Raw genomic sequence first — 14464 nt, 5'->3', positions numbered from 1 at the left:
CATTAGCTAATAAGATAAGTTCAGTGACTTACTATATATACTATAACTTATTATATAAATTTTTATAAATTTCAATACTAAAATTAGTATTATAGGTAAATATAATATTAAAATATTTAAAATCATTATATATATTTTATATTGAACTAAATTATATATTCAAAGATATTAAAAATTGTATTATAAATATAATATTTCCTTAGTCTCTTCAATTGAACATATAAAACACCCTAACAAATACTTATAATAGAGATGAAGTACTTATAATAAGTACTCATGATAGAGAAATAAATTTCTGTTAACAAATAAAATATTTCATCTTCAAAAATATATTTTTTCAATCAAATGAGGTATTAATTCAAATAAAATACTTGTTCACTATATACTATTCAAATTAGGATACACTCGAGTATTTCATAAATGATTTCCATAAATGGACCATTTATTTTGAAAGTAGTATAAGTCCATTTGCAGGCCGTAAATATACATTATTTTAGTTAAATTCGCCTAAAAGAAATTTATATAATCTAATTACATATTGATAAATTAATAGAAACATTGTCAGACTTGATATAATTAACCTATATCTTTTAATTGACAAATATGCTAACCTTTAATTTCCTCGCAACAACAGAAAATGAACTTGCACCAATTTCAAAATAAGCAGTCCAAATGTAAACCTTCCAATATACGCTTACAACGATGAAATAAAAATCTGAATAAGGAAATCTTAGTTCGATTCAGTGCATTCGACGTCCAGTAGCCGTGTCACTGTCAGTTGGTTGGTTACCGATTGCACCGCTTCTTGCGGTGGCGCTAGTGCGTTCCTACGTTCACTTACACGCGAGTCTGTACGCGTGATCGCGACCGTGTAGGAGTAGTATAAGCCTCTCTCGTGCTGCGCAAGGCAATACAGATTTATGTAAGTATTTAGCACAGGCTCTTTGCTTTATCACGAGTCGCCCAGCCAAGACATCGTTGGCGATGTACCCAACCCCCAGGTTTGACCGTCCGAAAATTTTCAATTATTTTTCCTATCCTCTCTCCTTCGATCCTAACCTTGTCCCCTTCACCGTGCAGTGTCCCGCGGGATCATGCTACTTTTCGCCATCGATTATCTCGTTCATCTGTTCGAATCGAAACTCTAAATCTATATTACGTAATTTTGTATTTATCTTTTATTGCACTATTTTTAATAATAATATCGTGTTAATCTTCTTTTTAGTTTTGAATTTATTACTATTTTATTTCTTTCTTATTACTATGTTTATTATCATTTTAATCATTTTATTATTATTTTAAGCTTATTATCTTTTTTATTAATGTTTATTATCATTACCATTTTACTTTTTTTTATTAATATTTTAATCTTCATTTTATTCATTTATATAGTAATATTGCATTCCTTCGTATTACTGTATTGATTTTCCTTTCAATCTTCGATTTATTAGATGTTACTATATTATTGTACATATTATTACTGCATTATTATATTTATTATAGTTCTATTACTATAGTATTATTATAGTCGTTTTTCTCGACAACGAAGCTCCGAATGGAAAAATTTTATTCCTTACTTTCGATTTGTTCTTTCATGTAGAATCACTCTCTCCTCGGTTAGGTGCTGCTGGGACACCCTGTATATATTTCCAATGCTGTCCAAGAATTGAGCAAGATATTCATGAAGAGTTCAAGGTCAGTATTTAATTTGAGCTTAATATTAAATAAATATGACACATAAAATTAACAGTTTAAAAATTTCCCTAGAAAATATTCTAGTAATATCCTGATCCCACGATTTGTCCGTGATTACGTGCTTTGTTACCGTCTCCTAGCAAGGTTAAATGTATCGGATCAAGAAGATACGGTCGTATGTCAAGAGAGGAAAAGATTCTGTTTGGTCAATCATGAAATGGCTAAAGGCTATTGGTATCATATCAACAACCCCTCTGTCGAATCCTGATCTTCTATGAGAATGGTCCTTAAGCTGTATGGAATTTCCGTTGATCCTCGTGAAATACGAATTAATCAGCATTTTTAAGGCGATGAAATAAATTGCGAAATTGTCATTCCCTCTCATTCTATATTATACTACTATGCTACTGTATATATAAACAAAGTGCTAAATAAAAGAATATTCCTTCCTTTTTCTTCGACATATGTTATGCTTGTGCCACGATTTTGAGGTTATGTTGTAAACAGTGAACTTTTTCTGCAATATGAGATTTAAAATTCTTATCGAAAAAAAATACATGTTATATCAAGATACAAGCTTCATTGCAACATAACAATTCAATTTAATTAACAAAAATTAAAGTAAACAATTGCAAAATTAATTTCGTATAAAAATATTCATCTTCCTAAAATTGGTCGTTCACAGAGATCGAAACGCCGATGAATTTAAATTATTATATTTCGACCATTAAATTTAATTCACGAGTGTTTTGAAATTCGAAATTTAGACTTTTAAATTTTAAAATTTAGCTGGGTACACTTCTATAACTCACTATAGGTATTTTATAAATACCTGTCAACCTTCAATAATTACAATAATTAAATTTGCACCTCGTCAAAAATAAAGAAAAAATTCATTTTTTCCAAAAATCGGGAAACTACTTATCCTAACCAATTCCAGAATTCTTATACTAAATTCGCAATTAGCAACTCTTCGTTCACCTGACTCGGAGTAACCGAGACCCAAACAGCTCACGGGCAACGAGTGGTCACGTGAGAAGAAAAAGATAGACACGAGGTCTGCGAAAGAGGGATGAGAGAGGTGTAAGGAGTAGAATGTTGGTGTTCGGTCGATCTTAATACTGTCTTAAGCCCAGCAGAGCGCAACATAAATTATGTATCGTCCGGGCGTAAGATGCCTCCAAGATCCCAGGAGCACCTGGTATTCCTACTTCGGCTCATGGTTTCTCCAAGACTTCCTCCGCCTCCTTCTTTAGCCCTCCTTCTCCGTGGCAGTTTATACGTCCTAGCAGTGCCTCCTTCCGCGGGTCCCTAAATTTTCTCGAAGTCTATAAGGGTTAAGGAATTAACTGTGGTTGCTGGCTGGACTGTTGCGAGCCTACAGGGCTCTGATACGGCTCGGTGCAGGGTGCTTGCCTCCGGGAGCTTAATAGCGAAATACAGGGGAGGAAGGAAGGGAAGCTGGCAAGATCTTCGCCGAAAGCCATTACAAGGATTTCTTTTATTTACGATCGCGAAAAGAGCTCCTTTGCTGGTCGGGCTAAGTGGTATGATCTTCTCTCCTCTACTTCTACGATAGATCTCGGCCAATGACCGACTAAGCGGCCACTTTTGGGGGCTTAATGCTCTGTCCAATCGTGTAATATTCCACTATAGATCAATTAAGGAGCCGAGGTTGCCTTACTTGGTACACTCGCGTTTCATGGCTCGGTCACGTGACGCGATTTCCCGCGACTTTGTTACGCTTGACGCCAAGTGAAGGAATTTTTTGTGTTATAACACGGGGATAATTGAATTGGAACGTTTGTCGAGGGTGAGAATCAGTTGGATGCATATCGAGTTGAAGGTAAGACTGGTTTAATATTCTTTTCGAAGTTAGGTTGATATTAGTATGTAATACAGATTAGTGGGTTTTAATGACAGATAAAAATTGCGAATACGTGAAAGTATTTATTATATGTTCAAGTATGTTTAAAGTATTTTAAGTGTTAAAAATACTTTAAGTGATTAAAGTATTCTAAATGATGTTTAAGTGTAATGACAAGAACTATTGCATTTATTTCTAAGTATTGTTTAAATATATTCTATTATGAGTATATTTAGTTTGGTCTTTTGAGCTATTTCTGTCTCTGTAAAACAAGATTTAAATTAGTGATTAATTACAGTCCTAATTTGCAAAAGAATTAAGCTGGGAAATGTAAAAATATGTTTTCAATAATTAGAAACACTGTTTTAAGTGGGAAAATGAAAAATAGTCATTTGAAATTCTTTTGAATAAGATGGAAGTATTATGTTTATATTATTAATAATATTATGGATAAGATTGATTTAAGTAATCAAAATATGCATTGTAATATACAAATATCAGTATCAGTATAAAGAAATATGAAAACTAAAATAAATAAATTGCAATAATTAAAGTGATACGTTGAAAATGAGACAATACATTCTTTGTACTTCTCATACATTTATTTAAAATATAGGGCATGAAAGTTATGTAGTTTGTTATATGACAATACATTATTTATATATACACCGGTATGATACTATACATTTTCTATGCTCATTATTTACTTACAATTAAATATGGAGCATACAAATTGTATATGTTGTCACATGAGTGTATAATTTTGCACAAAGTATATCTAATATTTAATAAGTTCAGGCATCAGGTATTTCCATGTTAAATCTATTACCTAAAATATATTTAATATCTAACATGTCCACATACATTACATTTATTTTAAACTAACCATAAATACACACACACATATATATATATTACACTAATTAATATATAGAAACTGCCAAAGTTTCCATTTAAAGTTAAGTAATTCTATTCTATACTTTCAAATTAAGTTAAATATACAAAATCACACATATATATAAACCTACAACAATGATCCCAATACCTTACCTCACAAATATAAAAATATAAAAATAAACTTAAAGTACAATCTTTAACCACATACAATTTTTCTTTCCATTGTATACACTTCAAATTGAACCTAACCTACAATTAAACACAAACTAAAAATACAGTCTTAAGCCAAAAGCTTTTAGTATTAACTATATCCACCCTAAGCTGAATCTAACCTAAAATTTTACACTAGTTTACAACTAAAAACAAACTAAAAGTATAATCCTAAGCCAGAAACTTTTGTTATCCATTGTATTTACATCAAACTGAACCTAACCTACAACTGAAAGCAAATTAAAAATACAACCATTAGACACAAACTTATTTTATCCATTGTGTCCATTCTAATCTAAACCTAACCTAAAATCTCACACCAATCCACAGCTGTAAATGAACTAAAGGTACAATCTTTACCCAGAAACTTTTGGTATCCATTGTATTTACTTCAAACTGAACTGAAAGCAAACTAAAAATACAATCATTAAACAAAAACTTATCCACCTAACTGTATCCACTTAACCTATAACTGTAAACAAACTAAAAATACAATAATTAGAGAAAAACTTATTTTATTCATTTTATCCACCTAATCTATAATTGAAAACAAACTGAAAGTACAATCATTAGACAAAAACTTATTTTATTCATTGTATCCACTCTAAACTGAACCTAACCTAAAATTTCACACCAACCTACAGCTATAACTGAACTAAATGTACAATCTTTATCCAGAAACTTTTGATACCTATTGTATCCACAATAAATCAGCCAGTTTATGAACGAATCACGGTATATAACCTCGACAAGTCCAAAAAAATTTGTTTCCTGTTCCAAGTCTCTCCAAGGAGGTTTTCTCACAGAGAAGCCTCTCTCGTCTCACGCATGGTCAAGACAAGGAGTGGGTGCCGATAAATTAACGGGATTAATTATCCGACCCTAGGACTTAACTGAGCCGAGGATACGGCCTACCATTCTCGCTGATCTCCCTTCCACGGCTCATTACTTTCAATCGCTGCTCTTCAATCTCCATCTCCTTCTCTCTCTCCTCCATCCAGCTCGTAATTTTTACCATAGCCAGCGACGAGGCTGGGGCGAGATTAAAGAGTAAGGAAGAGGTCAGACTTCGTTTATATGACTTCATCCACGACTTCATCGTGGAAAAAGGACGAGGTTAAGGGATAGCTAGCAGAGGGGCAGAGTCAAAGAGAATAGCTGCGTCGCCTACCTTGCCATCCCTTAAGGATTATGAGGCCAATCCTGTGGCTAATTTGCGAACTCTCCAATTCTCCCTTTAGCATTCTGTGACTTCGTCTTAACCCCCCTCTCATCCGCCTCTCGCCGTTTCATCCTTGTTTTCTTTGTCTTTCTGCTTTTATGCGCAATCTAAATTGAAGTACGAGCATTCGAAAAGCTCAGGCCTTTTACCTCTGTGTTCATCGTCGTTTCAGGAAATTTTCGAGTGTTTTGGGAAATTGTTTTTATCCTAAGTGATAATTGTTTTATCGTAAGTGATAATCGATGATTTGAGGAAAAGAGTATTATAGTGACAAAGTGGTATATTTATAGTTAAGAATATTTTTCGATTTTGAATGTTATAAATATAACGTGGTTTAGGGTACCATTTTTATGTTTTAAATTTGGAAAAAGAAATTATTTATTTATTATTTTGTTAGTTTGTTTTTAATTCAATTTAATTTCGATTTTTGATTCATTTTAGTAATACACTAAATGAGATTGCTATATACAGGTCCCTTTTTTGAAAATTAGGGTAGATTGCAATTTTTTAGATATTTCTAATTTAGATTTACGTATTTAATATTATATTAAGAGAAACTGAAGTATTTGCATGTAAACGAGTATTTCCAAAATTTTTTCCAAAATGAATACTTAAAAAACTAATGTACAAATAAAAATTACTATGCTGTTTTATGTATACATATTATTTAAAAGCCTTTGGTTATATACTATGTTATATTACTATATACAAATCCTTTTTCTTGAAAATTAGTTTGAGAATATAGGTTTTGGGATATTAATAATTATTAATAATAATAATAAACTATTTTCATGTTTAAAATTTGGGATTTATTTTGTTATTTCGTTTTTGATTAAATTTAATTTCGAATTTTTATTTATTTTGGTTGCACACTAGGTGAGATTACTATATACAGATCCCTTTTTTGAAAATTAGAGAAGATTGCAATTTTTTAGTTATTTCTAATTTAGATTTGCATATTAGTATTTAGAGAAATTGAAGTATATGTATCTAAACAAGCATTTGAAAAAATTTTTTTTTTTTTTTCAAAATTAGTACTCAAAAATTATTACTCTTTTATGTATACATATTGTTTAGTCACCTTTGGTTTCATACTAAGTGATATTACTATATATAAGTTCCCTTTTTGAAAATTAGGAAAGATTGCAATATTCTTTTAAAATTCCAAAAAATTTTTAAAATAACAGAAGTTATTTTTAATTTACATTTGTATATTTAGTATTAAGAGACACTGAAGTGTTTACATGTAAATGAAAATTTCCTAAAAAATTTTCCAAGATTAATACTCAGAAAAATAATGTTCAAAAATATTATTATACTGTTTTATGTAAACATATTATTTAGTCGCCTTTGGTTACATACTAAGTGATATTACTATATATAAGTTCCCTTTTTGAAAATTAGGAAAGATTGCAATATTCTTTTAAAATTTCAAAAAATTTTTTAAATAACAAGTTATTTTTAATTTACATTTGTATATTTAGTATTAAGAGACACTGAGGTGTTTACATGTAAATGAAAATTTCCTAAAAAATTTTCCAAGATTAACACTCAGAAAAATAATGTTCAAAAATATTATTATACTGTTTTATGTAAACATATTATTTAGTCGCCTTTGGTTACATACTAAGTGATATTACTATATACAAGTCTCTTTTTTGAAAATTAGGAAAGATTGCAATTTCCTAGTCATTTCTAATTTACATTTACACATTTAGTATTAAGAAAAACTTAGGTGTTTGCATGTAAACGAGTATTTCCAAAAAATTTTCCCAAGGTTAATACTCAGAACAAAGATTACCTTTTCAAAACCACAGTAAAGTACTTGCAAAAATATTTTCGATTCATCTGAAAATTCCCAAACTTATTAATCTAAAACTATCATTAAAGATATAAATTTTCAAAAATTCTGAAATTTTTCACTTTCAAAAACAGAAGAATAAAAGGAAAAAGAAAAATTTTCAAATTTTTCACATTCAAAACAGAAGATCGAAAAGAAAAAGAAAAATTCTCAAATTTTTAGTTTTCAAAAACAGAAGATCAAATAGAAAAAGAAAAATTCTTAAATTTTTCACTTTCAGAAACAAAAGATCAAAAAGAAAAAGAAAAATCCTCAAATTTTTAGTTTTCAAAAACAGAAGATTAAAAAGAAAAAGAAAAATTCTCGAATTTTTCACTTTCAAAGACAGAAAATTAGGAAGAAAAAGAAAAATTATTACCGATACCATAATTTTCTGACAACAATTCAAGTATAATTGAAGTATTTTTAAAAAATTCGTCGAATTTCGTTTAAAAATTACAAACTCTTATACTCTAGTATGACACGCAAACACCTGAAGCTCTGGGCTGGCCAATCATCAGGAGGCTTTCACCAAAGTCCTCCTAACCATTATTACCATATAAAACCCTCTACACTCACATAGGATACGTAACAGTATTAGGACACTTTTACTGCTCTCAGTGATCGCATCCAACGATCTAGTCATCATGGACAACATTATCTACGACGAAACGTCCGGCAGCTGCATGGAAACAGAATAGTTAGGCATATCCTAACCGCGGCTGATAGGAGAACAGCGTGGCTCTCCGTTTTCTCTTTCTCTCGATCTCTCTGTCTTGTTCTCCGTTATTATTCAGGAACTTTGCTGACAGCTCTCCGGATAGGCAGATAAGAACGTCCTCTGAATGCCGAAGCGCGCACAATGCTCCTTTGGAACGACGTGTACCCACGTCTCCTGGTTACTTTCCTAGCGCACAATCGCGCCCAGGCCATAGTTTAGCGTGGAACGTGAACACGAGCACACCGAAATCCCGAATTTTCTTCATCGAGACAGATTTGTCGGCCACAGTCCACGTATCTTCGCGACTGTCCGTTTCGGACTTTAATTTGTGCTAGTTATCCTCTGTAATGCAATTCTATGATCCACTTTAAACTTCGTATTGATTACTGGTCTTTACGATTTTGCTAACTGGCCACCTGGAGCTTTTAGAGTTTGACACTCAAATTTGATATTGTTTGTCAATCTTTGTAATTTTGCTAACTGGGACCTGGAGTCTTTAGGGTTTGCCCTCTAAACTTGATATTGACTACTGATTTTTGCAATTTTACTATCTGGGGACTTGGAATCTTTGTGGTTTGTCATTTAAATTTAGTATTGCTTGTTGATCTTCACAATTTTGCTAATTAGAGTCCTGGAGGCTCTAGGGTTTGCCTTTTAAGCTTGATATTGATTGTTAATCTTCATAATCTTGCTACTTGGAGACCTGGAAGCTCTAAGGTTTGTCTTTTAAATTTAGTATTGCTTAATAATCTTTACAGTTTTGCTAATTGGAGACTTGGAGTCTATAGAATTTGCTTTTTAAACTTAGTATTGCTCGTCAATCTTTACTATTTTGCTAACTGGGGCTTGGAGTCTTTAGAGTTTGACACTTAAATTTGATATTGTTTGTCAATCTTTGTAATTTTGCTAACTGGGACCTGGAGTCTTTAGAGTTTGCCCTCTAAACTCGATATCGATTACTGATCTTTATAATTATACTATGTGGGTACCTGGAATCTTTGGTGTTTGTTAAAATTAACAAACAATATTGAATTTAAATGGCAAACTGGATTTTGCCAATTGGGGACCTAGAATATCCACAATTTGTCTTCTAAGATTGGTATTGCTTATTAATCTTTACAGTTTTGCTAATTGGAGACTTGGAGTCTCTAGAATTTGCTTTTTAAACTTAGTATTGTTCATCAGTCTTTACTATTTTGCTAACTGGGACTTGGAATCTTTAGGGTTTGTTCCCTAAACTTGACAGTGATTACTGATCTTTACAATTTTACTATCTGGGTACCTGGAATCTTTGGGATTTGCCCTCTAAATTTAGCATTGTTTGTTAATCTTTGCAATTTTGCCAATTGGGGACCTGGAATATTTAGGGTTTGCTCTGTAAACTTGATATTGATTACTGATCTTTACAGTTTTACTATCTAGGGATCTGGAATCTTTGGGATTTAACATTTAAAGTTAGCATTGGTTGTTAACCTTTACAATTTTGCCAATTGTGGACATAGAGACTCTAGAATTTGTCTTTTAACCTTAATATTGAATGTTAATCTTCACAATTTTGCTAGTTGCAAATCTGGAGGCTCTAAGGTTAGAGGAAATCTTAATTAAACCTACTGTCAGACATTGGAATCCTTGAGGAAACCATCGATTATTTATTTATTACTTATTGGGATATTAGAAATTAATTTCTTAATTATATATCAAGTTACTTTTATTAGTTATTGAACATATAGATATCCTTTCTTTTATCTTTACAAATGTACTTATATATGACCATTATTTTCATTGTATCTGTGCAATTGTTATCATGCAATGTGTTATATTGAGATACGAATTAGTTCGAATTATTCATTTCACTTAAAATTAGATCGAAGTTTTTGTTAAAATGAATCAATTGATCCTTCGAATAAATTTTATGAGCAGTAATATGACTATAGTATCCATTACATATTTATTGGAATCTTAATTCATGCTACTTAAAATTATTCAGTTCGATAAGATCGAGAAAAGCTCGATTTAGTTTCTTAACACGATTGACTTGCCTCGACAGTGTCGTAGCTACGCGAAATTCGAGTGCCAAGTGCAATGCATAACTAACCAACCGTAAGTCTCCGAAAAAAGAAAATACAATTTTACATTATAATTTCGGAAATTGGACCAAGTTCGAAAATAATCTCGAATATTTACAACAGATAAGAAATATCTTAAACTCGGTGCGTAGCTCTTTGCTTAGTATCGTTTCCAAAAAATTATTCCTTGGAAAACGATACCAATTACCAGGTCTCACCACGTGGAGGTGGCTACGTCTCGAGACCCGAGCATGTGCCCTAGTGGCGCCGCCTGCTGGCGCCATCCGCATCAAAGATAACCTAACCTAACTCGGAGTGAAAGAAGTTAAAGCGAATCTACCGACACTTTATTATACTTCGTGTCTTACGAAGGGACTTCGAATTAGTATACTAAAACTCTACTGTCGCAACGCTAAGATATTTTATTTCAACGGACTCTAATATTTCCAAGTTCCCATTAAAAATAGGGAATGAAATACGAAAGACGCGAGCAAGTGAAAAATCGCGACGCGCACGAACGAGTTCGTGATTATTCGAAAGACCGACTAGCCTACGCGACGTACTCCCGTGTACAAGACAACTTCATACCTCGGCACCCTCACTATCGAACCTAGCCCACCCAGCCAACACAGACCCCGCCATGACTTACTCGCGAACGAGAGTGGTCGACGAACCAGCGAAACACCCAAAATCAACCCTAGGGTCCCTAGCGAGGCACTGTAAGCTAGTCACACAGGCCCCCGCCCCAAGGGGTAGAAACCAATTAAGGAATCATCCCTGGGGTCCAACCGCAGGCCCATATGCAGTGTCACGGCTACAAGGCCATTACCCCGGTCGTGTACGCGATGGTACATACAGGACGACTAGGGCCGACAGACCCTCTTATTGATTCCAGATGAGACCCAGCCCGCCAACCACCATAGATTCGATGAATGACAAGGGTGGCAGTGGCCGGAATGAGTGTCGGAACGAGTCGTTTGGGTGACTTACGAAGTATGGAATTATCGAGTACACGAGAGTGCGTCGTGCAGGCTAGTCGGTACTTAAGAACGATCGCGATTATCGTGAGAATAATTGTTTTATTTGGTAAACGAGAGAGGTGAAGCTAGAAAAATATGAAATGTATATATTCGCTCCAAGTTAGGTAGCTTACCTTTGTACAGATGGCGCGCACATGAAACTTAGCCTAGGGATCTATCTTATAACTACTTAGGTCTACACTTAGGTCTAAACGCGCGCATCCCGCGTTGTCCAACGGTGTCTCGAGAAACTTGAAAAACTGAAATGGAAATATATAAACCTGAAATGAAACAGATTAGTAATGGGGAAGAGAATGACAGTGGAACGAATATGAATTATGAAGATGAACCGAGTGAATGGAATAACCAATGATGAGATATAAAGAAACCGATAATAGGACATTCGAATATATTATTATTAATATATTATTAAATTTCGAATATTGTACGAAATATTCGAATTCTCAAATAAAAATAGACGAGAACGAAGAAAGTAAAATCTGAAAAAAGAAAAGTAATTGAAATCTAAGAAAAAATGTATAGAGCTGAAATGAAACGGATTAGTAAGAGGAAACAAAATAAAAGCGGAATTCGGAATAAAAATATTCGAATTCTCAAGTAAAAATAAATAGGAACGAAAGAATAAAGTCTGAAAAAGGAAAATATGATTAATGCCTGAAAAGAAAAGGAAAGAAAATAAATTAAACAGGAAAAAGAAATTATTATTAAGTTATTTAAGGGGTGCGAACAACCCCTCCCAACGATGAGATATAAACAAACCAACGACGAGATATTCGAATATTATACGAAATATTCGAATTGTCAAATGAAAATTAACAGAAAGAAGAAAATAAAATCTGAAAAGGGAAAAAATAATTGAAACTTGAAAAAAGAAAAATAATGAACACCTGTGAACCAAAAAAATTTAATAGCTGAAATCAATAAAAAAATTATTAGTAAATTGTTTAAGGGGGTGGGGTGTGGATGGGGTGACCAACCCTAACCTCACTTTGGGCCCCACACCTTCCGCGCAGTAAGGAAATTTTAATGTGTCAGTTCCGAAGTCGAACCGACAAATGACTTTGTAACCCGTTCGTCACCCTTTATATAGTCCCCGATCGGTCGAAAATTGGCGGAAATTTCCGAACTTTACCGATTCCATTAATTATTATTTTTCCGCTCTAATAGCCAATAATTTATTAATTTTTTTTTATTTGTTTTATAAATTCGCATTGTGAACAATTTATTATTAACAATATTAATTTGTTATTAACAATAGTTGTAATAATTTATAAACTTTTTGCAAAATTATAGGTACATTATAATATTAGCACGTTACAAGTTCAATCAATAATCAGTAATTTATTAATTTTTTCACTTTTATTATTAATTATCGCTGTAAACAATTTGTTATTAACAATATTAATTTGTTATTAACAATCAGTGTAATAATTTATACATTTTTTTCCAATTACAGGAACTTTTTAACATAAATAATTTATAATTTCAAGTTATAGTGAATAATTTATTAATTTTTTCATTTTTATTATAAATCTAGATTGTGAACAATTTGTTATTAATAATAAATTTGATAATTCATACATGCTTCATGAAGTAAAACTGCATTCGCATCTGTATAGGTTAGATTTCTATGACACGTATATATATGTATATTTTTATATTATATATATGTATATATGTATATGACAAAATATTTTTATTTGCACCATATTTTTGGATAAAATAAAGTATTACATGATAAGTAAAAACATTGGCGGATCCATTCTCATCTTTACATTAAAATATCTCTCAATTTTATTTTTAAAAAATCATTGGTATTTATGTATCGAATAACGAAACTGTTTCATATTATAAATGATTTAGAGGAATTTCTTATAATTTTACTATTAGTATAAAAGAGTACATGAGAGCATATACATATGATATATATAAAGAATAAAATCTACTGGACGATAATTTTGGTGTTTTTTACGCGTGACTACGGCACTGACGAAGGTACTGCACGTTCGAAAAAAGATGGCACCGTGTGTTTACATCCTTACGGCTGATTAACTCCGCTGACATTCTCATGATCACAGACAGTGGCCACTATTGGCTGAAAACTGTGACCGATGATCTTTGTCACCATCTTCGGCCAATAGCGTTCACTTCCTGTAATGACGTAAACACGCTGTGCCTTCTTTTTTCGAACGCACTATAGATATATTTACTAACAATGGCTGCGTGGCGGGAAAATTTCGCTTACGGGTTCCCAATATATATTTTACCATCCTGTCAACATCGAATATTGTTTCTAATATTGTTTCTGCGTGTTTCTTCTTCAGGAAAGCCTACAGAATATGCTACTCAATAGCAAATTCGTGTCACACAAAGATCTTTCCCCACAAATCTACAAATGTGCGTAGAAAGTTCGCTCGGAGGCACATTTTTAAACTTCGATGACTAATTATAATTGCTCCAAAACACAAATAATTATAATTATTATATACATTGATAAACTCGAGATACCCTAACCTAACTTTTAAGATAAGAATGAACCTCCCTTAACCTTCTTATTTTTTACGTAATACTTCATTTTAGCCAAAAGTCGTGTTGCTTTAGAAAAACTCGTAATTTTCGAAAATTGAGAGGGATCGAGCAATTTCCATTATAGATTCGTATTCACGAAAATAATCACTGTAACAATCACATAATGGATATTACGGATTACGAAAGAAATTAAAATTCGTTGGACAGAGTAATTAGGATTTCTGAGTAAACTAGTTGATCTTCCATAAAAAAACATGGCTTTCATTTTTTATTGAACATAATGCTTAATGTTTGATGAAAAAATTATGAATATATTATAATAAAAATATATTAAAAATTACAAATGTATTATAATAAAAATATACTAAAAACTATAA

The sequence above is a fragment of the Eufriesea mexicana genome, unplaced genomic scaffold (genome assembly GCF_001483705.2).
Source record: "Eufriesea mexicana isolate 0111107269 unplaced genomic scaffold, ASM148370v2 scaffold2087, whole genome shotgun sequence".
Taxonomy (NCBI): domain Eukaryota; kingdom Metazoa; phylum Arthropoda; class Insecta; order Hymenoptera; family Apidae; genus Eufriesea; species Eufriesea mexicana.
Note: the sequence above shows the minus strand (reverse complement) of the source record.